This window comes from Podarcis bocagei, assembly GCF_964188305.1.
Source record: "Podarcis bocagei genome assembly, chromosome: 8".
NCBI lineage: Eukaryota > Metazoa > Chordata > Lepidosauria > Squamata > Lacertidae > Podarcis > Podarcis bocagei.
The window spans coordinates 35,319,497-35,344,779 of NC_138133.1; positions in this window are offsets into that span (position 1 = coordinate 35,319,497).

Here is a 25,283-nt window from a genome sequence, read left to right on the forward strand (position 1 = left end):
TTCCATCTCCATCTCTCTCTCTCTCTCTCTCTCTCTCTCTCTCTCTCTCTCTCTCTCTCTCTGTGTGTGTGTGTGTGTGTGTGTGTGTTTGTATGTCTATCTTTCTCTCACACACAAATTGACAAATGGAACTGTGTCATGTCTGAGATTTAAAATGTGAGGAGCATGTGGGAATATGACTCATTGGGTCTGTTTGGGGAAAGAACAGGAAGAGAGGGTTGTTTCAGTCTAAAGTTGAAAACACCATAATTGTCTTGAAGAAGGGTTTGGAGAATAACAAATGTGAAAGGTAGAGGCTGAGAGAGATAAAGAGAGCCACTCCTTTCTCCTCTTGGTGTTTTGATTGTTGTTATAATTAGACCAAGTGTAAAAACAGAGACTGTGTTTGCATGTGGGGAAACGGTTAATCGCTTGCTAGCTTCTGCTGGTAGTGGAATGTCCATTAATTCTCTAACATATGGCCAGACTGAACGTGTCTATCACTATTTCGGTTATCATGTCTGGCATTAATATTTGGATTACTAGAGCTAAACATCTGTGAATATAATATTCCTGACTGTAGTCTATGCTGATGACAAATCTCTGTTTTCTTTTAATGAATTTCCACACAAACTTGGAGATTTAAAATTTATATCCTCTCATATAGAGCAAGAGAGGACACTGTGATATATAACTGGATCTGTGTATTTATAAAACTACTCCCCAAATACAAGATTTCTCTGATTAGCTCTGCTGTGTTTTACAAACCATTTTATCATAGCTACTTTTCTGAAACCCCAGTTGCTGGATGTTATTTGAGTTACTACTTGTTTATTGTAGAAACTCTATTTGTCCTCCAACAGCCCCAAAACAAAATGTTCCTTCCACTGTGATCAAATGAAAAGGAAGCTAAGGGAATTCTTTTTGGATGATAATGTGTACACTTGACATATGTGTAAGCCCCAAGCCTCTTTGCTGATTTTTTAATGATGATATTGACATGCTGTTAAGAGAAATATGCAGTTCATGCTTAACTAATCATGATAAGCATACACTGCAGCAAACCTATCTGTTTGATTGCTAAATTTCTAATGATGATATTGATGTGATATTGACATGCTGCTAAGAAAATCCGGCAGGCAGGAAATAGGTAAACAATATGAGAAGCACCAAAATTGTGTCCATTTGCTGGATTTCTAATAATGATGTTCAACTTTAATATAGAAAAAAGATATATTGTGATTAAGTACTGAAAGGAGTTTATAATTGCAATGAAAAAGCACTGCAAGGTATGCATTTGTTGGAATAGCACATGGTGCTGTTTAACAAAACTGTATGGACACCGCAGTCTTCATTTGGGATTTATTTAGGTGTATTATTTTTGCACCTAATAATGTAAAAGATTTAATTTGTGCAGTGTAAAAGATAAAGGATTTCACTGTATACTGTATATTTTATTTAAGGGGTTCGTGTAAGGTAGAAACAACAACAATAATAGTTATAATAAACAAAAATATTTACTAAAAAGGTAAAACTGGTGTTTCAGAGTTTAACATGAACAGTGATCTACAGATATCAAAACACTATAGCAAACATAATTTTTCTTTTAAAAATCTGCTATAAGAATGCTGTACCAAGTATGTGTCTATCAATTCCTCAGATAATGGGAGAAATTATTCACTTTGAGAATAACATATTTGTGTGTGCGTGTGTGTTTCGTTTTTGCATAGTGTTTTCAAAAATATTTTGTTTTAAATAAACAAAACATGAAAAATTAAGGAAGGGTGGGATTTACAGAGTTATATTCTTCTTCCTCTGAAGTAAACAATGTTTACTTCCTTTGAGGCAAACAATCTGAGGGGCAGCTTTTGCTTTATCCATACAAAAGACACTGAGCAGAGCATAATTCAAAATCATATTTACTCTCAATGCAAATACTAATGGCTGTTTGTATACTGGAGGAGATAGTGCCATCTAGTGACACTGAGAGCTTGCTTGTATCAGAGATACAGTATGGGTGTAAAAAAAGAAGACAGTATATCGTGGAACTCTTCGCCCTGGCATTGGCTTCTAATATGAGGGTGCTGGATAAATAAGCATGGTCGCTGAAATAAAGTCAGTAAGGAGGTGTTCTTTTTTTGCTTAATACAAAGCCCTGACAAAGAAGCCATCTTTTGATTATACCTATAGCGGGTGGTTGAAAGTCGTCAGTATTGTGTACACTGAGAATCATTCTAAATGTTTGAAATAAGCACACACACACAATTACCAAATAAAATAAAATCAGATCCTCTTAATCTGGATGTTTAGTATTATCTAAGTGGGCTGAGGGGAAATGTTCATCTGAGAATCAGAAAAACATATGGAACTAGAAGACCTTGATAGAGGGATCTGTTCTCCCAGGGAGCAGGTTTGCCCCTCATGTCTTGCAGGGAGATGGCTGCAGCTTAGAATGAAGGTGTTACTGAAACTATACCTTTTCTATTAAAGTAATTGAATATTTTTTTCGGGGGGCGGGGCGGGATCCATCTCCAATGGCGAGAACCTCTGACTTAACTATTTGCATTTTCCCCCATGTTGGTAGTGCACATGCAAATGGAGTATGATGTTACAACATTCCACATATAGGGAGATAAATTATTTTAGGCAATATTCAGTATTCAGTAAGATTCATTTTGTCCCGGAAATTGTGGAACAGATGCAAAACTAATGGTGTGTTGTATGTCATATGTCCCTGCTTCCTGCCATCTCTTTGACTGTCACCAAAATCCATTGATAAACTTAAAAAAAACACACCTTTGTGGCATGAATAAAATTGAATATCATGTATACTTATTTCAGAACTGGACTTGAGGAAGCAGAAAACCACATATAATTATTGAAAAATGAAAAATTAACAAGCTTCTCTTCCAGTAAATGAGGAAAGTGACCATTAATCTGCCCCATTTGCTTTCATATATCATGGTTATAGCAAAGAACCAGTAAATCGCCATGCATCCCCCCCCCCCATCAAGGCCCTCTATTCCTTCACAGTAGTTGTTATTCGTCTATAATTGTGGTTTTCCAAAAACAATGTGAGATAAAAATAATTCTTGCAACACCTCTGAAAGTATGTAGATTTCCGCCCCCCTCACCCAACACACATTCTAATTTGGTTGAACAAATAATGCTATATATGTAGTTTCTGTGCATGCTGCCATATTGTGCAAATTGCAGGATTTCACAAGAGAAGGTGTGCAATGATGCTTCATTACCTTGCCTAGAAATGTTTTTCTGCAAGAAGCTTTGGATGAGTAAATGCTTTTGTAGGGTAGTGTCAACAGTTTCTGAAACAGTATTAGTGCAGAAAGAGATGTGATAAGATAAGCCATTGTTACCTGAACCACTTGTCTGAAATGTTGCCATTGTTCATTTTCAGTCATTTTCTTTTAAGCAAACTGAGCATTCCCTGTGGACCATTTGATTATCAGAAGCATCTCTTCATAAGATTATTGCACTCTTCTCTGTAAAGTGTTCATAAGTAACGTACACTTCAGACACATTATTGGTGGTCTTTTAGGGCTAATTTACATATTATGGCTATCACAAAATCACCTCAGAGCTACCATATGTTGGCCAGTGGTTTGGCTCAGAAAGAGAGGCAAAGGACTCATTTTGAATGCTACCAATTAGAACCTCATTCTCTTCTGTTCAGAAAACGAAGAGAACACCTTCCTCCAAATTCTCCTTTTAAGTCCTCAAAGGAAATACAAAGGGGGTTGCCACTTGCAACATTTTTAATCCATGCTTTTAGTGCTTTTTTTACAACAATATGAACTCAATGACCTATGGCAGCCTGGGACAATGCCTTCCTGCCTTAGGAGCAGAGGATGTGTTCATTTGTTATATCTCATTTATATATCTGTTTCTATTCTTTCTTCCTCTTTTCTTGTACAAGTATCAAACCACAGACTATAGGTAGCCTTTTTATTCATGTTACTTTACTTTATTATTATTTTCTTGTTACATTTATATCCTGCACAAGGTGGTGTGTGCATCAGTTCCCCCTCTTCATCTTCTCCTCACAACAGCCCTTTGAGGAGGTGACTGACGTAAGGCCACCAAGTGAGATTCATGGCTCCCCCAGCCCTGATCCAACATCCTAACCACCACACCACACTTGACTGCCTTTTACCCACAGAAGGAGGGTTGGGGTAACTTTGGACCTCTGTATTTTTCTGGACTGCAACTCCTATCATCCCTGAACACTGGCAGTGCTGGTTTGGGGCTGATGGGAGTTGGAGTCCAACAACATATGGTGGACCAAAGGTGCCACTAAGGTAAAGGTAAAGGGACCCCTGACCATTAGGTCCAGTCGTAGCCAACTCTGGGGTTGCGGCGCTCATTTCGCTTTATTGGCCGAGGGAGCCGGCGTACAGCTTCTGGGTCATGTGGCTAGCATGACCAAGCCGCTTCTGGTGAACCAAAGCAGCGCACGGAAACACCGTTTACCTTCCCGCCGGAGCACTACCTAATTATCTACTTGCACTTTGACGTGCTTTCAAACTGCTAGGTTGGCAGGAGCAGGGACCGAGCAACGGGAGCTCACCCCGTCGCGGAGATTCGAACCGCTGACCTTCTCATTGGCAAGTCCTAGGCTCTGTGGTTTAACCCACAGTGCCACCCGCCACTAGCATGCACTTAAAGGCACCATCCAATCATCAGTGTGCAGAGTCTCAGCAAAGTGCAGCAGTGTTCTGGGTCATGATACAATACCAGCCCCAGGCCTTCTTTGAAGCCATGTACACATTTACTCTGTCTGCTTGGAGGAAATTGGCAAGCAGCACATGTGGTAGGGCTTGCTGTGATCAGTGCCACAAAAGAGGAGCAGAGGCCGATAATATGGAGTAGTTAATCTGGATGGGTGAGGAGGAGGGAAAAGGCTAGGCTCAGCAATGATAGCTGCCCAGGTGTCGGGAGCAAGCCATCAGTAAATCACACTGTGCATGTTGGAGCTAAATCTTTATTAGCAAAAACAGGATCTGCACAGGAGTGTCAGGTCGAACGAGCATAACTATTTATATTCCGTAGGTCTTGCCCCCATGAAGCAGTTGCTGAAACTGAAGGTCCTTGCACCCCACAGCTGCCTGTCACCTTCTGTCTTCAGGGTTTCCCCCCAAGCTATTTGAGACTGCATCTGTGCGATGTCAATCTCTCCTCTTCCCTTTTCATGCCTCTTCTGGTTCTGGGAGATGAGTGGGGAGGGGAGCTGGTCACAGCAGAAGGGGGAGACACCTGTGACTTAGCCTGACTCACCTCTGCCTCTTGGCGTCTCTCCTCCCACCCTCCTGCTTCAGCTTCTGTCTCCAATTCTCAACTTCTCTCTGCCATAGACTGTCCAGCCCACTAAGCCTTGTTACCTCCTCAGCTTCTAATACCTCCTCTTCCCAGTCTTCTGCCTCTGGCCACTCACCATTGTCCCACCACCATTTCCCAGGCTCTGAGCCTTCTTCCTTTGGAGGTCCCCAGCTGGTTCCTCCCATCATTCTTCTGTGTCCAACCAGTTCATGACACCCTCATTATCCCAGCGCCCTTTTTCACGAATGGGGCAAAAGGAATAGAGTGTCCACTAGTCCATATTTTCCCACATGTGGAATCTCTGTGTCCTTGAGTCCACATATGGAGGGCAGGATTGCACCCTAAGCCTTTTTAGATCTCTGTGTGGTTCCAAGGTACAATGAAGTAAGTACTCATTTGTAAGTTTCTTTTTAAAAACTATCCTTGAATAAGAAAGTATCTACAATTTTATGTGGAGAGGGAACTATCTGGTGCCTTGACAGCTGTCTCCGTTATAATCTTTTTGAAAGCATCAAATTATGTCTTCTTCCATTCCAGTTTCCACACTGATGTGTGAGTGGGACATCTCTCTTATTAACAAGACTATAGGGGATTTGGATTATTTATAAAATCGAATAGGAACATTGATACAAAAATCATTTCAACTTGTACTATTGGTAATAGATCAAGCATCGAGTATGACCTTTGCAGGACGTCTGCTGGTGTCTCCAAAGAATAATAGCCATGCTTATTTAAGACTGAGGAATTAAGCCCACTGAAAGTGTCACAGCCTGATTGTAAGAGCTGATGTATGAAGCGCATGAATGCTCAGGATAGGTTGCACTAACAACTACACCAATGCACTATCATAAAACATCATTTTATTTATTGCATTTTGATTCCACCCTTCCTCTAAAAAGCTCAGGACAGTATTATGGTTTTCTTTCCCCAGTAAGGATGGGCAAATCTATCCATTTCAGTTTTTATCAGTTCTCATTTTTCAGTCTTAAATTCAGTTCTTCACATTTCGACGTAAGTTTATGTTTTTAAAAATAATAATAAAAGTTCCCATGAAAATTTTAGTGTGAATTTTTGTATATAATCTTGCATAATAGACACATTATTGCAAAGCAATTTCCCATAATATAATGCAGTTATTTGTGTTATTTTCAATAATAGATGCATTCGAAGCTCAATTTACCCCACAATTTACCCCACTTTATGTTTTTTTGTCCACATTACTTGGCTGGAGAACTACACTGCAAAATGTGGAGATGTGATTTTTAAAAAAATTGGATATATTTTGGTTTGTGCATTGCTTTGGAAAGTGCAAATTAGATAAATTTGCCTTTCGATGTGAACCGAATCAAACTTCTATCTCATCCCTATTCCTGCTTCTTCCGTTTTTATTTTCACAAATGTCCTATGAGGCTAAGAAGTAGTGACTTCCTCAAGGTCATTCAGTGAGCTTCATGACTGAATGGGGACTTGAACCTTATTCTTCCTTAGTTGGTCTCTAAAGTGCTACTGGACAATTTTATTTTTATTTTTATAAACTGTGTCAGACCAACACGGCTACCTACCTGAATCTTATTCTTCCTGGTTCTAATCTGATATTTAAAAAAGAATGGATCAATCCTATACCCAAGAGGCTGTTATAAAGCTGGTGTAAAGCTAAACTAGAATAAAGTACTGTACATCAGATCCAAACGCCATTGCCTAAGCCTTTAAATAGAGTTTGAATGACACCACCCTTTCTGCCAGCTTAATTTTACTCTCAGTTCCCAGGTCATGTGACCATGCTGAACAGACTTAGGGTCCAGCCTAACTCCCTCTCCCCCCTGTCCTGCCCCTGGAATGACCCACTTTCATGCTTTACACCAGGGTAAGCTCCATCAGACCCTTGCCCAGCCAGGATGGGGATGCACTGAGGATGAGGAGCTATGCCAGCATAGCCGGTCTGCGCCAGGAACCTCCTGGCTCAGTCAGAGATGTGCTGGATGCTAATCCCACTCATCCTGGTGGATCTTTCTATGGGTTAAAAAGGTAAAGGTAAAGGACCCCTGACAGTTAAGTCCCGTCGCAGACGACTCTGGGGTTGCGGCGCTCATCTCGCTTTACAGGCTGAGGGAGCTGGCATTTGTCTGCAGACATCTTCCGGGTCATGTGGCCAGCATGACTAAGCCGCTTCTGGAAACCAGAGCAGCACACGGAAATGCTGTTTACTTTCCTGCCGGAGTGGTACCTATTTATCTACTTGCACTTTGGGGGGATTTCGTGGGGATTCGAACCGCCGACCTTCTGATCGGCAAGCCCAAGAGGCTCAGTGGTTTAGACCACAGCGCCACCCGTGTCCCCTTCAAGCTAGTGCAAAAAAATTGAAATGCCTTTAGGTCTAGGTTTTACTTCTGCAGGAGAAAACAAACAAAAAAAGCTAGCACAATATTTATTTTTAAATAAAATTTCCTTAAATGTCTAACTTGCCATCAAATTTTGTGGTATAGTTGTGACACAGTTGTAAAACACTACTTGCAGCCAAAAAATTACTACTGTGCCCGAAGTAGGACTAGCAAAATAGGACCCATGTTCACAATAGTTTAGCATTACCACAGATTCTATATTTAAAAAGAAGAAATAAGCAGTGCCTTCATTTTCCTAACTCCATGCTCCTTATTTGACAAAGCCAGACAGCCACAGCCTTATCAAATTAGATTTTCAGGTTCAGTTGACTTTGCATCCCAAACACAGAAAACTACTGTTGCCTACAGTAGAGCGCAGTTAATTCCCCTCATTAAATGAAATGCTTTTTTTGCTCGTTTTGAATCTTCATTTGCTGTAAACTGTGGCCTAAAGTGTCCCACAAGGGTTGCTTTGAAATGGCTTTAAATTTGGTGCACATCGTGCACATGATGGTTAGTGGGGAGGAATACCTGCTTAAATGCTGCCGCCATGTAGACACATCATAAAAGTTTAGACCTCTCGGTGACTGCTTTCTCTGCCTCTCAAGGGAGGAAATCCTTGACACACCAAATAAGCCATCTCCTTCCTCAATAAATGCGAAATAATTGCATCTCAATTCCGGTGTCGCTTTACATCTATGCAAAAATTATTGTGGATGTTTATTTGGATGTTCCCACCCTGGTATCAGTTTTATTGGCTGCGACTCGAGGAAAATGAGCTTCCTGACCTTTTTGGGTGGCTGGCAGCTTAGGGAAAGAGAATGCCTTTAGTTTACACTAGCACTTGTTTTACAGGAGATAAGATCATCTCTGTTTGAATACCAGGACAATTACTGTATTGTTACTGCTATTATACAGACAGGTAGCGTATCTATATACATAAATTGGAGAAGACTTGTGTGCGGATTGCTAATTAGGACATTTACTGGTATCCCAGATAGATGGCTCCAAGGAGAATGTATAGATTTTCATTATTATTTTTTTACAAAAAATAATAATACAGTTTTGTGGGGTGGAGAATGGGGGAGAAATTACCACAGAGGTCATGAAAAAACTGAAGATCAAAACAAATATTATGTGATACAGTGGTACCTCGGGTTAAGTACTTAATTCGTTCCAGAGGTCCGTTCTTAACCTCAAACTGTTCTTAAACTGAGGTACCACTTTAGCTAATGGGGCCTCCCACTGCCGCTGTGTGCCGTCGCCACACAATTTCTATTCTCATCCTGAAGCAAAGTTCTTAACCCGAGGTATTATTTCTGGGTTAGCAGAGTCTGTAACCTGAAGCGTCTGTAACCTGAGGTACCACTGTACCGGTCTTCAGACACTTTTTCTTTGGACTCAGTTGGTTACAGCGTGGTGCTTATAACTCCAGGGTTGCCGGTTTGATCCCTGTAAGGGACAGCTACCTATTCCTGTATAGCAGGTGATTGGACTAGATCAGGTATGTCCAAGACGTCGATCGCGATCAACTTGGAAATCCTGGGGCTGGTATTGGTCGATCGCAGGCTGAGAAAGAAAAGCCTTACTCCGCAGCCTCAGACACAACTGCTGCTGCTAATCTCATGCAAGCCTAAGTTCCTCTTCCTTCCTCCTTCTGAAGCCGGCTTGCCTTCCTTCCCCACCACCCACCCTGCTCTCTCAGGGGTTAGAGCTCTGGTGGTGGGTTGAGGGGACGTGGTGGAGGGAGGCAGGAAAAGAAAAACTCCACATCTGCTCGCCTGCTAGTTCAAATACAATGAAAGGAATAAGAAAGGAGCCCCCCCCCCAACAGTGAGGAAGGCAAAGGACAAAACACATGGGGGAAAGCCCCCTTAGCGCTCCATGAGTTGGAGAGAGGGAAAGCCTTTAACGCAACAGTAGGGGAAAGACAGGTGGAGGACGGGTGTGGGGATGCTGACACGAAGCCAGCTGTGATTTTAAAGCAACAGTAGGGGAAAGACGGAGAAGCCCCGCACACTCCGACTGGCTCCTCACATCTGTGTAAACTAATATAAAAAATATAGTTTGACTTTTCTCACTTGTTTAGTTACTTGTCTATCTAACAACTATTTGGATCTGTCATGATGATATCCAAACACTACTACGCTATCTGTGAAATAAATATTTATTTACTTAACTTAAATGACTTCGGAGGGTGGTAGATCACTGCCAGGTTTTGATATTTGATTGTAGATCACACCCTACTCGAAGTTGGACGTGCCTGGACTAGATGATTCTCGGGGTCCCTTCCAACTCTACGATTCTATGAAATATCCTCTGATGAAGAACTGAATGTGGTTAAAAGGTGTTGGGCTTCTTACGGCATTTACATCAAACCTACCTCTGCCCTCTATTACCTGACTTAATTCCAGAAGCTGGCTTGCATAATCCTTCAGCCTTGGGTGCCCAGGTGTTGCTGTACTAAAATTCCCAACATTCCCAGACAGCTGAACCAATGGTGAGGTTAAGTTGGGGGACACAGAGTTGCAGAAGGTTGCTGTAGTGGATGGACTACCAAGTTTAAAACGTTAAGGGTGATGTTGGCCTCTGTGCACTGCTCTCTGAAGAGGACCCAGTGTTTTTAAGTCTTAGAATTTAGATTTGGTGGGCAAGAGATACAAAAGCAACAACAGACTCCAGATTTCCACTGGGCTGTGGGTCTCATTTCCCACTGGCCTGCCAAAACCAGTGAAGAAAGGGATTGGTGAAGTGAAAGGAAGGTGTGCAATAAGGAAGAGGAAGCGTCTTAAGTGTGAATGAGGAAGAGAAGGAGTCTGAGAATGGAATTTAAAATAGTGGTAACAACAACAACAACACCTCCTTTTTATATATAAATAGTTCTGTTAGAATAGTCATTCAATTTTCTTTGAACTCCCTAGAACAAGCTTCTGGTTCGCTTTGTTAAAAGAGGAAAGAACATAAGAAACCACTTTATTCAAATCTCCAATATAGGAATTTAATATTTTAAAGTGGTAGACTACAATTAACTTTGTAGTGCCTAGTGCTACGGTCAAGCCACTCCATTCCATTCTTCTCCACCCCGTTTTTCCTTGAGTTTTCCCCAGCAGACATTAGCGTTCCAGATTCACTGAGCATGCTCATTGGCCTGTTTTTCCTTTTTGCGGCGGGAAGGAAGCAATCATTCTATCCATTTGTTTTTTATGGGGAGTCGGTCGCGGGTGGATATATCTGTGCCAATCTCATCTATATCACAATATTTGCTTTCTCTGTTGATATGTATGGGGACTCATATCTGTCCTCGGGGACATTGAAAAATAGTTTATCAGTATGAACCAGGAAATGACCTGTTGGGACAATGAAATAGTTCTTTATACTTTTAAAAATGTATCTACATTTCCTCGTCTGTCTTCCTCTCCCATCCATTCATCTATCCATGCATCTATCTACCCCATTTGATTTGCCATCAAACCCAGTTGTCAGAGTTTCCCCCCTTCAGATTCTTAAATATGGGAGTAAATCTCTGTCTTTAAATCACAAACCTAGAACTTCACAAACCTCAGTTTTCAAACTCAGTGCCACCATATATAGATATATTTTTAGGTCTCAGAGGGTTGGTTAAATGATCAAAACTTGTTGGGAGTACATTATTGCATAGCCTGGTCTTCTGAGGCTCAGGGGCCAAACTACACATTGTGTGCAACCGTGTGTGACTTTTTGTTTTAAAATGAAAAATAACTGTGGGAGGTTGGAGGTTTGAGTGTACCACTGGCAGGGTGGCAAGTTTGTCTTCCCCTTAGGCCATTTTCCCTACACAAAACCACCTCTTTAGCTGCTTTTCTCCACACGGAGGGGGGGGTGGACTTGGAAACTGTCTGAGTCCTGCAAGAAACTAGGGCTACAATGAATTAGTGAAACTAATAATTCTTGTGCAGAAGGAAGAATGATTCAGGATCCCCTGGAATCCTTGGAGGAAATTGTCACACCTGGCAAATTAAAATTAATTGGATATTGATTACAAATGAATATTGCTGCTTTTCCGAATGAGTCCATGAATTGTCTCTCGGAAGGTTCACACATCTATGACTCATGATTAAAGTGTAACTCTGGAATGCTTGAATAGACAGGTATACAGAGAGTGAAAATGCAGAGCGTATGAGAAGGAAGAGTATGACATACACACTACCAATCAACTTTTTGTCTGTCATAACTAAATATATGACTTTGGGAATATCCATAGTTTTAATCAGTTGGTTACATGAACTAATTTTTATATTCAGCTATTATATTAAAGATATAGACTATGGTTTAATGTGACGGTTGTTTTACGGTTATAAAAGCTCTCTTGGGGAGGGGGTTGTTTTTATATAATCAGATCTCCACAGCTATTTGTTCCTTCCAATTAATAAAAGTTTTATTTTATTTGTAGGGGGGAGGGGCAAATCAGATGGAGGTCAGGGCTGTGTGAACACAGCAGCAGAAGCACCAGGTTGGCTCTGCCAGTACAATTACACAGCCCCTTCCTTCCTACTTCCTTGACCCCCTCACGACCACAGTATGTGGCAGTAAGTCCCCTGCTTAGTACCTAGTATTCAGCTCTGCAACACTAGATGAGCAACTTCTGGAATTATTATTGAATTTTGTAAGTCTGGATAAACAACAACCATGTTTATTATGAAGAGTCTGTACAAAGAAAAATAAAGTCACGTTGTAGAACATTTTAAAATGTTTCCACAGCTACTAGGGATTTTTCCCCAGAGCACTCCACCTGCATGACGAACAGCACGATCCTAGTCAAGTAAACTCGGATATAAATCCTATTGAGTCCAATGAGACTTACTCCACAGTAAGTGTATATAGAGACTGCAGCCTTGATTTCCTGTGTCACCCTAAATCCTACAGAAAGCAGCACATGCACACACACAACTACCAGATGACTCCAGGGCTTTTGAAGAATTTCAACTGCACCTGAAAAGCAGACATTTAAGATCTCAACATTTCATCCCGCTTAGATCCAAGAAGACTACATGGGTTTGCTGTGATCAGAAATAAAGTGGCTTTTATTTGAACTGCTGACTCCCCCCCCCTCCTACCCCCAGCTGACAGCTTGAAACCTGCCTGGAATGTAAAAGTCTCACTATCCCATCTACTTGTATTAGTGGAAGAAAGGAAACAAGCAGGCTTAAACTTATAGCTGAAATACCTGGAATCCCCTGAATGAAAGAGGCTGGAGGAGAGCAGCCCTCCTTACTCTACTCTTGTACCCATATTCAGAGGTGCCATCAGGCCTGGATTGGGGGGTAGAACTAAGCGTCATAGTCTAAAATTACCTACAGTGGTGCCCCGCAAGACGAATGCCTCGCAAGACGGAAAACCCGCTAGACGAAAGGGTTTTCCGTTTTTGAGCTGCTTCGCAAGACGATTTTCCCTATGGGCTTGCTTTGCAAGATGAAAATGTCTTGCGAGTGTTCCAATTTTTTTTCGCTTTCCCCCCTTTTTCTAAGCCGCTAAGCCGCTAATAGCCTTTTAGCCGCTAATCCGCTAAGCCTTTAATAGCCGCTAAGCCTTTAATAGCTGCTAAATCGCTAATAGTGCTAATCCGCTAAGCCGCTAATAGGGTTGCTTCGCAAGATGAAAAAACCGCTAGACGAAGAGACTCGCGGAATGGATTAATTTCATCTTGCGAGGCACCACTGTAATTGCGCTATTGTGCTTATGTGCTTGAAAGGCTAGAGAAATGACTTAGAACTTTATTCTTGTATTATGCAATTAGAAATTAGGGGTGGGCAAATCTGTCAGTTTTGGAATCTACATATATATAAAAAAATGCTGTGAAAATGCTTTCTTTTTTAAAAAAAACCAACGTTTTGAAAAATATGTTGAATTTGGCATAGCTCACAGCCGGCATCTAGTGTCACACTTGTATATTGCACTTTACAACACATTTAAAATGTTTTATTTGCTGCTGTATAGCTGAGTTTCTTATATTTACACTCTTAAGTTCAGTTTTCCACATTTCCACATCACATTGTGATTTTTTAAAAAACAAAAAAGTTTCTCAGGAAAATTCAGCAGCATTTACTGCAAATTTCTCCTAATGTATAGTTTTATATGCAGTTTTGCCCAATATACACATTTTCACAAAGCCATTTCACCGGAAGCAACACATTTCCCTTATCTGTACAAATGTGTTTGTGTACACATTACCTGACTGGAAAACTGCTTTGCAAAATTCAGAGAAACGTACATTTCAAAAGATGACTGCATTTTGACATCTTTTGAAAATTAGATATTTCTTTAAATAGGACCTGGACCAAATTTCATCCATATCCCTGTTAGAAACACACACACACACACACTGCTTAACAGTATACCACAGTAAGGTCTGAAAAATGGCAATAGCACCTGTTCATTATCAGTCTGATCTCCAAATCAGGTCAGGCAAAAGCTGAGGAAATTGAAAGCCAGCTCTGTCCCACATTAGATAGAGTGAGGTGGTGTGGGGAAATATATGCAATTTGTTGTTTAATGTCACAAGTCCACTGCTTTGGGAGCACTGATGGGGAAGGGGTGGGAAACTGAACTCCATTGTCTCTATGGTAACTGCTTGCACAACTCTGCCTCCTCCCCCAGGCTTCATAAACAAGAACCCAACACAACAGGTTGCCAGGAGGAAACTGCTCCAATACTGTGAACAGAGGAGACACCTTGAAAGAAGAGGTGTCTCTATGCTTCCCTCCCTCTTTTTCCCCTGGCATATTCCAAACATTCAGAAAATTAAGCATGGATGGTGGGATTTTGTTGAAATGTATCCTTATGGCGTTTGAGTCATGTTAAACTTTTACAGAAATAATAGCAATATGACTCAGCCTCGGACTATTATTATTATTTCAATGTACCTTCAGTATTGGGTTCGTGTTAATTATCTGTTGTTCCAATGGAATCCAATGTAGTGCTCTCCAGATGTTGTTGAACTACAGTTCCCATCATCCATGACAGCAAGACATAGTCATATTAGTTACCCCTACCCCATCGCTCATAATACTGTTGGAAAACTGTCAGTAATGATATAAGCAGAGGGTGATTTTGACAGGGAAAGAAATTGTGTGAGAGAGAAAAATTCCCTTCCATTACGCCAAATACATTCTGGGAGTGATTAGTTTCTGGGTAATTATTGTGCTTCTGTAGGTGGCTGGGAGTCAATTGGGTACCCACTTCTTGGCTCGTCATACACCAGAGGCAGAGAGTAATTCCTCCCAAATGATGCTGCCTGAGGTGTCTCAATGCTTAAATACACCTGGGCAGCTGCTTGTCGTTTCCAGTGGAGCTTGACTTTTCTCTCGTGAAGGCCCATGCCACCCAAGAACTTCACACCTTGTAAGCCGCAGCCACTTGTTACACTCTGCTTTGCTTTCCAAGTATACCATATTACAGTGTTGTTAAAGTTCTGAATTAACAGCTGACGTTTTTGACCTGACTCCCATTAGCTCACATTACCACCTGGTAACAGCCTGCCTTCCACATGCTGTACTTCACAGATATCAGCCATTATCCCCATCCCGGATCAGTCCCCAGGCAGTATGCTAACAGCCTCTTCTACAAGCCAATTTACAAAGATCTGGTCATGTTTACATTAGCCTTCTCCCAATGCATGAAAAGAGAAGAGCGCGCTTCAGAATAGAAATGAGCAAATATGAATAATTCAATTTTCCTTGTGGCTATTAACACATTTTCCTTGAATAAAGTGATAATAGGTTATCATCTGTGAAATGGAAATTGCATAACAGAGAGTTTCTGGTTACACCAGAGGAAATTAATTTCACAGCACATCTGCTGGGACCTGACTTGTGAATGCTAAGTATGAGAAAATGCAGCCGTTCAGCTTCACCAGCTTTATAATTAGATTAGCATGTCTGCACCCATGCTGGAATCCTCAGTCTAGTCAAAAGAATTACTGTTCCTTTCTTCAGATACCTAATATTTGTAATAATGAAATGACTGAGGCAATTAGGGAAAGTTAAAAATGAATTATGGGACCATATTATATTAACCAGATGCTGCTTTAAAGTGACTGACTTGGTGTTATCTGTCTAGTTAAATACAGTACTTAGCCCTGCTATCAATAAATGTAATGTATTAAATTAGTGTGTGTGAGCTCATGCACTGCCAGGCACACACATGCACACAGTTTTTAAATAATGTTAAGATTGTGACAAAATCGTAAATGAAGGTGTGGCAGTCTTGCCTTAACCTACTCTACGGAGTCTAAACATTGCCATTTTCATGGCATGCAAAACTACCCACTCTTTAGAAATCCCTGCAATAATAGTCAAGTGAGCGTTGTGATAAATTAAAGCTAGGATGTCAGCTCTAAGCAGCATCCAGTCAATGCACTACCTTCAGAAGGCAGAGAAAATGGTGCAAGTTAGAGGAGGAACATAACAGCTACTGATTTTTTTTATAAATGAAAACTTTGGACTTCGGAACCTAAGTTTGTAATGTTGATGTTACATTATTTATATTTTTATTAAGAACCATTTAATTTTCAACATTGTCTGTCGAGTTATCAATAATTTATAATTATTTTGAAAACTTTTTATGGTATTAACTTTGCAGGTAGGTGCCTAGCAGCCACTACATTTCCTAATTTGTTACTATCTATTAATTCTGCATTATTTTTGTTCTGTTTGAAATTGTCATGTGGGACTTCTTTTTTTAAGAAATCCTTCTAAATAGAAGTAAGGTACTTGCTTTTTGCACTCCTATGACTGTGGGTCAAAAAACTGAGTCTACCACTATCCACATGACCAACTTTTACAATATAGTAGAACCTTGGGTTACGTACCGTCCTCCTTGCAAATGCTTCGGGTAATGAGCTCCGCTAAGCTGGAAGTAGATGCCCCTAGTTGCAAACTTTGCCCCGGGGTGTGAACAGAAATCGTGCACCAGCAGTGCAGCAGTAGTGGGAGGCCCCATTAGCGAAAGCGCGCCTCATGTTACAAGCGGTTTCGGCTTAAGAACGGACCTCCAGAACGAATTAAGTTTGTAACCGGAGGTACCACTGTATGTACATATTTGGGTCAAACCTTTCTCATGGGAATGGTTGGTGTTGTTACATATTGCATGCAAAGTTGCCCTTTGCTGATCAATGACCTTTGCTGATCAATAAGCAAGTGTGTGGTTTTTCAAGTCAAAGAAGAGCAGCCATGATCCCAGGCAGGGGTGGCCTCTGTTAATACGGCGCCTTGTAAGGACAAAACAAGGACAAAATTTTGCACACACAGCCAATATTTTGTATTTTCACAATAATGCCTTTTGGTACAGTTCTTTTTAATGGATCTTCTCAGTGGGTACCCACAAAATTAAATGTACTGTTGTTGTTCCTCAGCTTGACATCCTGTGCAAGGGAACCGCCCACACTGCCCTAAATCTGGCACTATCTCAAGTGCATTTCACTCTCTCTCTCGCTCTCTTTGGTGAAAATCAGTTCATGTCCTAAAGATTAACAATAGGATGGATTCAGAGATGCAACCCTGCTGACTTCTTCCAGTTTCCTTGATCTGCTGCAGTCACACACTGCAGTCAACCTTCAGGAGCGTATTTAAGGGCACAGAAGGCTATAGCTGGAGTAGCCATGAAAACCACATATAACAAGCTGAGTTTTCCTCACATTTTCTCTGGATTCAGACCATTATTCTTAAAAAAACCTCAGGGAGAGATGTTTCAAACTGGTCCCAGGCATTCCCACAAACCTAGTACAGCACAGGGCCCCAGATGTCCAGCTTTGATTATTTAATTTCCTCGTGAAGGCACTGGGTGCTTCAATTCAAGTCAGGATTATGGATACAAATCTTCTTTCATTTAATTCTAAAAATACTATGTTGGGGGGGGGGTGGATTTACAGCCACTTGGCAGAACATGGGGTTAACAGGCGCACATCACAACTGCATTTTGTCAGCAGGAGACTTTATGGCTTTCAAGCAATAAATCATAAAAAAACTTTCCTATTTCTAAACATTTTAAGATAAGAGGAGTTTGGAATCAAATCAATTTAGGTTTCTATACGCAGGTTCCAATCTTTATAACCAGGGACAAACATTCTGTCCTTGTCAAATCATTTCAACGTGAACCAACTGAAAATTTATTATCTTATAAAGACCATCTATGCCTTTTCCCCCAGCATCCACTGAAGACTACACTGAGATGTCCACACTGGTTTCAATTTTATTTTTGACAAGTTCAAGCAGAGCTACTTGCTTAAACATCCATACAGTATATGTTTCACAATAGCACCCACTTTAATCTAGTGCCACTGTAGTTAATCATAAAAGCATAGGTAGTTTACCAATATTTATTACATATTTCAATATCTGATCTGTAATTCTACAGAAAAAACTTTATCTATATGCTTTATTCAGAATAGTGTTACTAAAGAGATCACCTGTTATTTGAATCCTGTTTCTTTGAAACCTCTTTTGTGTTACGTGTAACTCCAGATAAGAACCCTATTTTTTCTGAATTGATCTGAACATTAAATCAGTTCAGTATTCCCCATTTGTGCTCAGATAAATAAGATTCTTCAGTTGGTTTTGCCAAGTCCATCATTACCAATCTAAAAATATGGTTTTATCAAAATCATGTTTAGTCTATTTTTCCAAATGTCTACGTTGCTAGTGTTTATTTATTATGGTGAATATCTGATTTCACATACAATTCAATGAATTGTATATCTAATATATTTCCCCCTTGCTTTCCCCTGAATTTTCCCATTTGGACAATGTAACTACATAAAAGTAATATCAGACATACACAACTATATTATTTGAGCCTCATACACTTAGAGTCTGGCTTTGCACCACAACCACTCCCTTGCTATATAGTGACTTAAGTTTGTTTCATAAGGAGCTATAGTCACAAGCACCGGTCAACCACATACTGAGCTGTTCATCACAGAAGTCTGACAAGACAAACACAAAATGAGTCCCCTGGAAGTACAGTGGCAGGAATGGCCAGGGCATGTTAATCTTGTCAAAAAGATCTCCCTCCATAGTAACACTATAGCAAGAGCGGGCAGTATGCAAATCACAATGATTTCTGGCTGTGCAATAGAATTTCCACTCCTCCTCCTTATATACCCCCTAAATCTATGGGGGTATTCCACCTATTTTATTGAGCAAATTGTGGTAATGGTGCAGGAATGGGGGGGGGGGATGTTCCATTGCACAAATAGAAATTCTTGCACTAACAGAACTACTTCAATGGGTACCATCCATCATGTACAGAACTGTAAATTCTTGCATTGAATTTTAGCATTCCTGCTGATCTAATTACATAGTCTTCAGTGCTGTGACTCAGTTCTTTGCTTAGACTGAGCATATGCGACAGTATTATCATTAGCTGCGAGAAGGCACAGAACAACAAAGTAAGCGTTCTATCTAAATAAAAACTGATGACTACCAAAATCTTAAACCACTGGTCCATTGCAGTGATGGATATTGAAAATACAGGAAAATAATATACAGTGGTGCCTCGCAAGACGAAATTAATCCGTTCCACGAGTCTCTTCGTCTTGTGGTTTTTTCGTCTTGCGAAGCACGGCTATTAGCGGCTTAGCGGCTATTAGCGGCTTAGCAGCTATTAACGGCTTAATGGCTTAGTGGCTTTAAGAAAAAGGAAACAAATTCGCAAGAACTCGCAAGACGTTTCGTCTTGCGAAGCAAGCCCATAGGGAAATTCGTCTTGTGGAACGACTCAAAAAATGGAAAACTCTTTCGTCTAGCGAGTTTTTCGTCTTGCGAGGCATTCGTCTTGCGGGGCACCACTGTATTGATATTATAATGGAGAGGGGAAAAGTTGTTCTTATGAATAGCTGACCAGAATGGTTATCTATATAGGTTTAGAACTGAGCAGCTGACTCAGCTATACAGCTGCAAATAAAACATTTTAAATGTGTTGTAAAGTGCAATATACAAATGTGACACTAGATGGCGAAAATGAGGTATGCCAAATTCAATGTATTTTTCAAAACATTTTTTAAAGCATTTCCACAGCATTTTTTGTATGTGTATAGATTCCTCTCCAGTTACCCTTTGCCTAGTAACTATTTGATTCAGCAAAAATAGTAATTTAATCTGCAATTAATACTCAACATTCTTTTTCTAGATCCAAAATACAGTTTGTGCAGCATCTTCCTCCCATCTTATCTATCTATTCATAAGTAGCATTGGTACATTTCTGAAGTCATAACAATATAAGAATTGCTTTGCTGAATCAGACCAAAACCAATCTAGGCCAACAATCTGTCCCTAACAGTGAGCAGTCAGATATTATTAGGAAGGAAACTCACAAACAAAGCATGATAGTAATAGGTGTTCTGCAGATTGTTCCCAGATTCTGATGATTAGAGGTATACTGCCTTTGAACATGGAAGTTTCATTATAACAGCTGTCTCCATGAATATAATTCTTTTTAAAAAGGTGTCTGTAGTAGTCAGTTTCATGACGTTATAGAATGGAGAAGCCTTAGCTGAAAGTGTGAAAAGTATTTATCAATGGGGGGGGGGAGCTTTGGAAGTTGGGGTTAGCAGAGTTGTCTGAGACGTATAAAAAATGTGAGAAGCACATTCCGCAATATACAAAGATGAAGGAAGAACTCCTAGCAAGCAACGTGATATATTTTATTATTTATTAAATTTATATACCCCGTTTCATCACTACTCACAGTAATGGACTTTGGGCTTTTAAATTTCAGTGGTGCCCTGTGCATTGCCAAAAATTGGTGCGTCCCCCCACTTCTCACCTTCCGTTGTGCATCACTGCAGTGAAACTTCCTGTGGTGCCCTTTCAGTTCAGTGACCATTGCAGGCAAATGCACTCCCCTAAATCTGCCTCTACTACCCAGAAGCTATAGAGCTTTGAAAAAATTCAGAAAGCCATGTTAGTAATATAGACTCATCCTTCCAAATCCAAACTTTCCCACTAAGTTCAGCATGGAAGCACAATTGGTATGAACTCAACAAACTTTTTCCACGGTTGAATTAAAGTTATAGCAAATCTTTCCTTCCCTGAAATGTAATAAAAGCAAAAACAAAAGCAAGCAAAGAGAGGAAGCAAAATAAAGCAATTTCTATTTGACATTTAAGTCAGCAGCAGTAGCTATCATTGAAGGATAAATCAATTTGCAAAAGCTATGGACAGATCATTACACCTAGGGCTTGAGCTGCCTAATTAAGGAAGAATGTCAAAGTTGACCTAAAATGCTCTTCTAAAATAAACGGATGGGGAAAATGTTTACAGCAACATGATGATTTCTTTTTCTAATTAAACCTTGTATTGATAAATATTATCTATAAATGGATATGTAATTTAAATCCCCTGAGTGGGCTTAGTCTGAGGCAGCCATTTTGTGAAAAGTATATTCACACTTGTTCTAATGTACAACTTATTTCCTTCAAGTAACAAGAGACAATGAATAATTTGATTACATTTAGCTCACAGGAGAAAGCCTAATGGAACTGAATGCAAATGCAAAATGGACAACCAACTCACGTTAGACTTGGAATTCAGACATATTGTTATAGCAGGTCTGGAGTCATTCCTGTGTTTGCATTTAAGGCAAGATATGCCTTAGTAACTCAAATCTGTGCTTCACAACTCTAGCTTTCACATGGATGTTTACAGTTCCCATAATGCATATGTAGACAAAGGAATGACTTACATGCCTGAATTGGCCCACAGGGTTCATTAGCATGGAACATGCTCGTTTTGGTGGTCCTAATTCAAAACTTTATGTATTTGCTAATATTTGTATGTGTGTTTAGGAATAGATATGCTTTTTGAACCAGTTCATTCATTGTTATTCATTATTGACACTTCTGCACATGTAGCCTAAATTGTCCCAATCCCTTTCTGTTGCCACATAAGGAGAGTCCTTGGATGCAACTCTTAATCCTCTTTCCTACAAGTACCTCTAAGTGCCACTAAATGCAATGGATTCACAAGTATGCATGCATGAGACTGCTTATTCACATTCATTTGCTTGTATAGCACTCCTATTGCATTTAGATCCTTAAAAGAGTGATAGCACACTCATGAAGCCTGCAAAATTCAGATCTCAAGAGTGATGGCTTGTAGAATGAAATAAATGACATTCACAAAACCCTCCAAAAGCCCCTCAAAAGTAAGTGAAGTGCATGAAAAACTCTGCACACCAACCATAAGAACCTTAACAAAATTTTTACTCTTCTTTAATATTTTTTGAATGCAATTTCTTTTCTCATTAATTGATAGAGGAGGGTTAACATTGCAAAAAATGGTGAATAATAACAATAATAGTAACAACAACAACCACATCCCAAATCAATGTTGTTCTTCCTTGTGCAATATAAAGAAATCCCAGTTCATATAACGTTGATTTTTGCCATGGGAAGCCTGCTCAATCCATGTGGGGCACTTTTAGTCATAGGGGAGAAATTCAATTCAATTGGCATTTAAAGGTGAACCTATCTAATCTGCACTTTGCAAAACACTATGTAGGCTGAAACACAACCATTATTCTAAATCTGCACTTCTCTGAATTTTGCAATTCAGTTTTCCAATCAAGTAATGTTACAAAAATGTATGTGCTAGTGTCAGGTGTGGATATGTTATTGAACCTAATGTATAAATGTTTAATGCATATAATGCATATTAGGTAGGGGAAAATTCTTTGGAAAATGTGTATGGTTGGCAAAATTACACACAAAACTGTGCATATTAGGAGAAATTCACACTAAAATGCTGGTGAATTTTCAAGAAGACTCAGAAAACTTTTTGGCAAACTGATGTGGAAATATGGAGAATTGAACTTAAAAGTGGCAAGTGGTTTCTCGTTTTTCCAGTCTCTGAACCATATTATTGCTCAGTTGGAGTTCTCCACCTCTTAAGATCTGCTGAGGAGGTGCTGCTTAAAATACCTTATAAACAGTATACATCAGTGAGGGAGAGACATCTCTGTCGCAGTGCCCCAACTGTACAACACCTAATGCATTACTGACACCAACTGCCTTATATTTTTGGTGCCAGGTCAAAACTTTTCTTGTCTTCTTATGCCATTATAATTGTTTTGACTTTTTAAAATGACATAATAATAATAATAATAATAATAATAATAATAATAATAATAATAACTGTATTTATGTATGTGGGATCATTTTAAATATTATTCTGCACAACATCCTAATATCTGACAAGCCATTGGGACAGTCTCCCTCAGGAGGCGATGGACTCTCCTTCCTTGGATGTTTTTAAGCAGAGGTTGAATGGCCACCAGTCATGTATGATCTAGCTGAGATTCCTGCATTGGGGGTTGGGCTAGATGACCCTCATGGTCCCTTCCAACACAAATGCACACACACAGAATTATTAGAAGTGGGTCCCTGAGTTTATTCGGAAGCTCCATGGCTGATGTCACATTTGTGAATCCTTTTGCATAGCTGGAATGACATGCCCCAAACATACTAATAATGACACCAACGTAAGCAAGAGTTTGGGCCAAAGTTTATGGCAGTGAATAAGTTGACGTTCTTCTGCAGAAAAAAATGTGAGCAGTAGTACTTCTAGAGGCAGGGATCTTTAAGCGATAAAAGCATTCTGCTTTAAAAGTACATTTGTTTATATTACTAAGTGTCTCCCCTCCTGGTCTTCCATACACTGCTACCCCATCAGCACAGTCACAGTCTAGTAGAAGATTAATATTTCAGAACTTGTCATGGGCAGTTTCACTTGACTCTGTCACTGCCTATGTCTGACAAGCTATTTATCATGCTGCTAAGTGTCAGCATTAAATTATCCCTGCTGTTATGACAGCAACATTATTCATCAGGATTACAGCCTCGGTACAAGGCTGCTTAGAGCTGTTACCTTCTTCTTCTGGGCTTTATTGATCTCTGCTGTTTCCATTAAAAATGAAAAGCCATACCACATGAATGTTCACGTCCTGCATGTTGATTATTTTTTATTCCTGTGTGAAGATGGGGAGCAGCAGCTGCAGTGGCGGCAAAAATTGTTCCAACAAGTGACCTGTAGACATAGTGCAACCATGCCGACGGCAGAGAAAAATGGGGAAAGAGTGCTGCTCACAAGCCACCGGCAACAGGTGTGCTGTGGAAGTCTCCTGCTTCTGTCTCCAGAAAATGTGAGGCGAACCTGCTGGATCAGGCCAGTGGCCCATTGAGTCCAGGATCCTGTTCTCACAGTGGCCAACCAGATGCCCTCAGGAAACCCCAAAGCAAGACCGGAGTACGGCAGCACTCTGCCACTTGTGATTCTCAGCACCTGATATTCAGGGGCCTACTGCCTCTGATGATGGAGGTAGAACATAGGCAACATGGCTAGCAGCCATTGATAAAGTGGCTAATAGCCAAGTAAGTCCATCTTGAGTGACATGGAGATAACCCCATGCCCTCTCCAGCCGGCCATGTCCTCTTCTAAGTGTGACACTAAATGGATCTATGGAACTTGCCATATTTTTCCGTGTATAACACGCCCCCATGTATAAGATGCCCCCTATTTTGGGGGACTCAAAATTGAGAAAAGGAGGGGGGAATTGTCCAGAGTTGTTGAGCTTTTTTGGGAGGAGTTGCCGAAAATCACTCACCTGCCTGACCAATGCTTCCTATCGCATGCAACAAAGAAGCCACCAATCGTCTGACCACTCACAGCTAGCAGCCACCAATCGCCGCAGCAGCAGCCAATCAACAAAAACCCTTGCCACAGCAATGAATCACCTGCACTGCTGCCACTGTAAATCTCCTGCTTGTGACAGCAACCAATCCCCAGTCCCCACTCAGCACTTTCTGTGTATAAGGCAACCCAAATTTTAAATCATTATTTTAGCATAAAACCCCCTCATCTTATACACAGAACGCTATGACACACATTATTTTATTTTTAAAAGTAAATAGCAGATATGGAGAGAGGGTGATTTTTAATCAGGAACATGGTGTGTAGGCAGAGGAGGTTTAACTCTTGCCTCCATTGTCATGGTCCCAATGAATATTTGCCCCTGTATTTGCTGTTTTTGTGGTTCTGTTTTAAAAAATGTTACTTGTTTTATCTTGCTCAGGGCAACCAAAGCAACATACAACCAAACAGAAAATAAACTCCACATAGATACCGTGGCAAATAGCAGGTGTGTGTTGGGGGGGGTTTGTTATTATCACTGGGACTTCAGTGAAGAAGGAAAGAGTTAAATTTCTTTTGTGCATGCTGAAATCCTAACAAAACCAGGGATCCTTCATTTTTGCTTTCAATTTTTTAAAAAGCAATGGTGTGTTTAGCATCACTTTTTGTTTGGGCCTTGGGACTGTTTCACACCACATCCAGGCTGCCCAATAATACTTCTGTGTTTTGATGTGCACTCTTGCGTAGAGAATTTCCAGTCCTGTATCAGCAGCAATAGCCAGGAATTTGCAGCACAACTCTGAGAATGATCCATGTGATCAGGCTCACCTCTTGGGTCGTCCCTAAGCTCTTTTCAAGTGCACCCAAAACCAGGGAGTAAAAATGAGAGCTCTGGCATGCCAATGTGCTTCTGCTGTTAAACATTGCT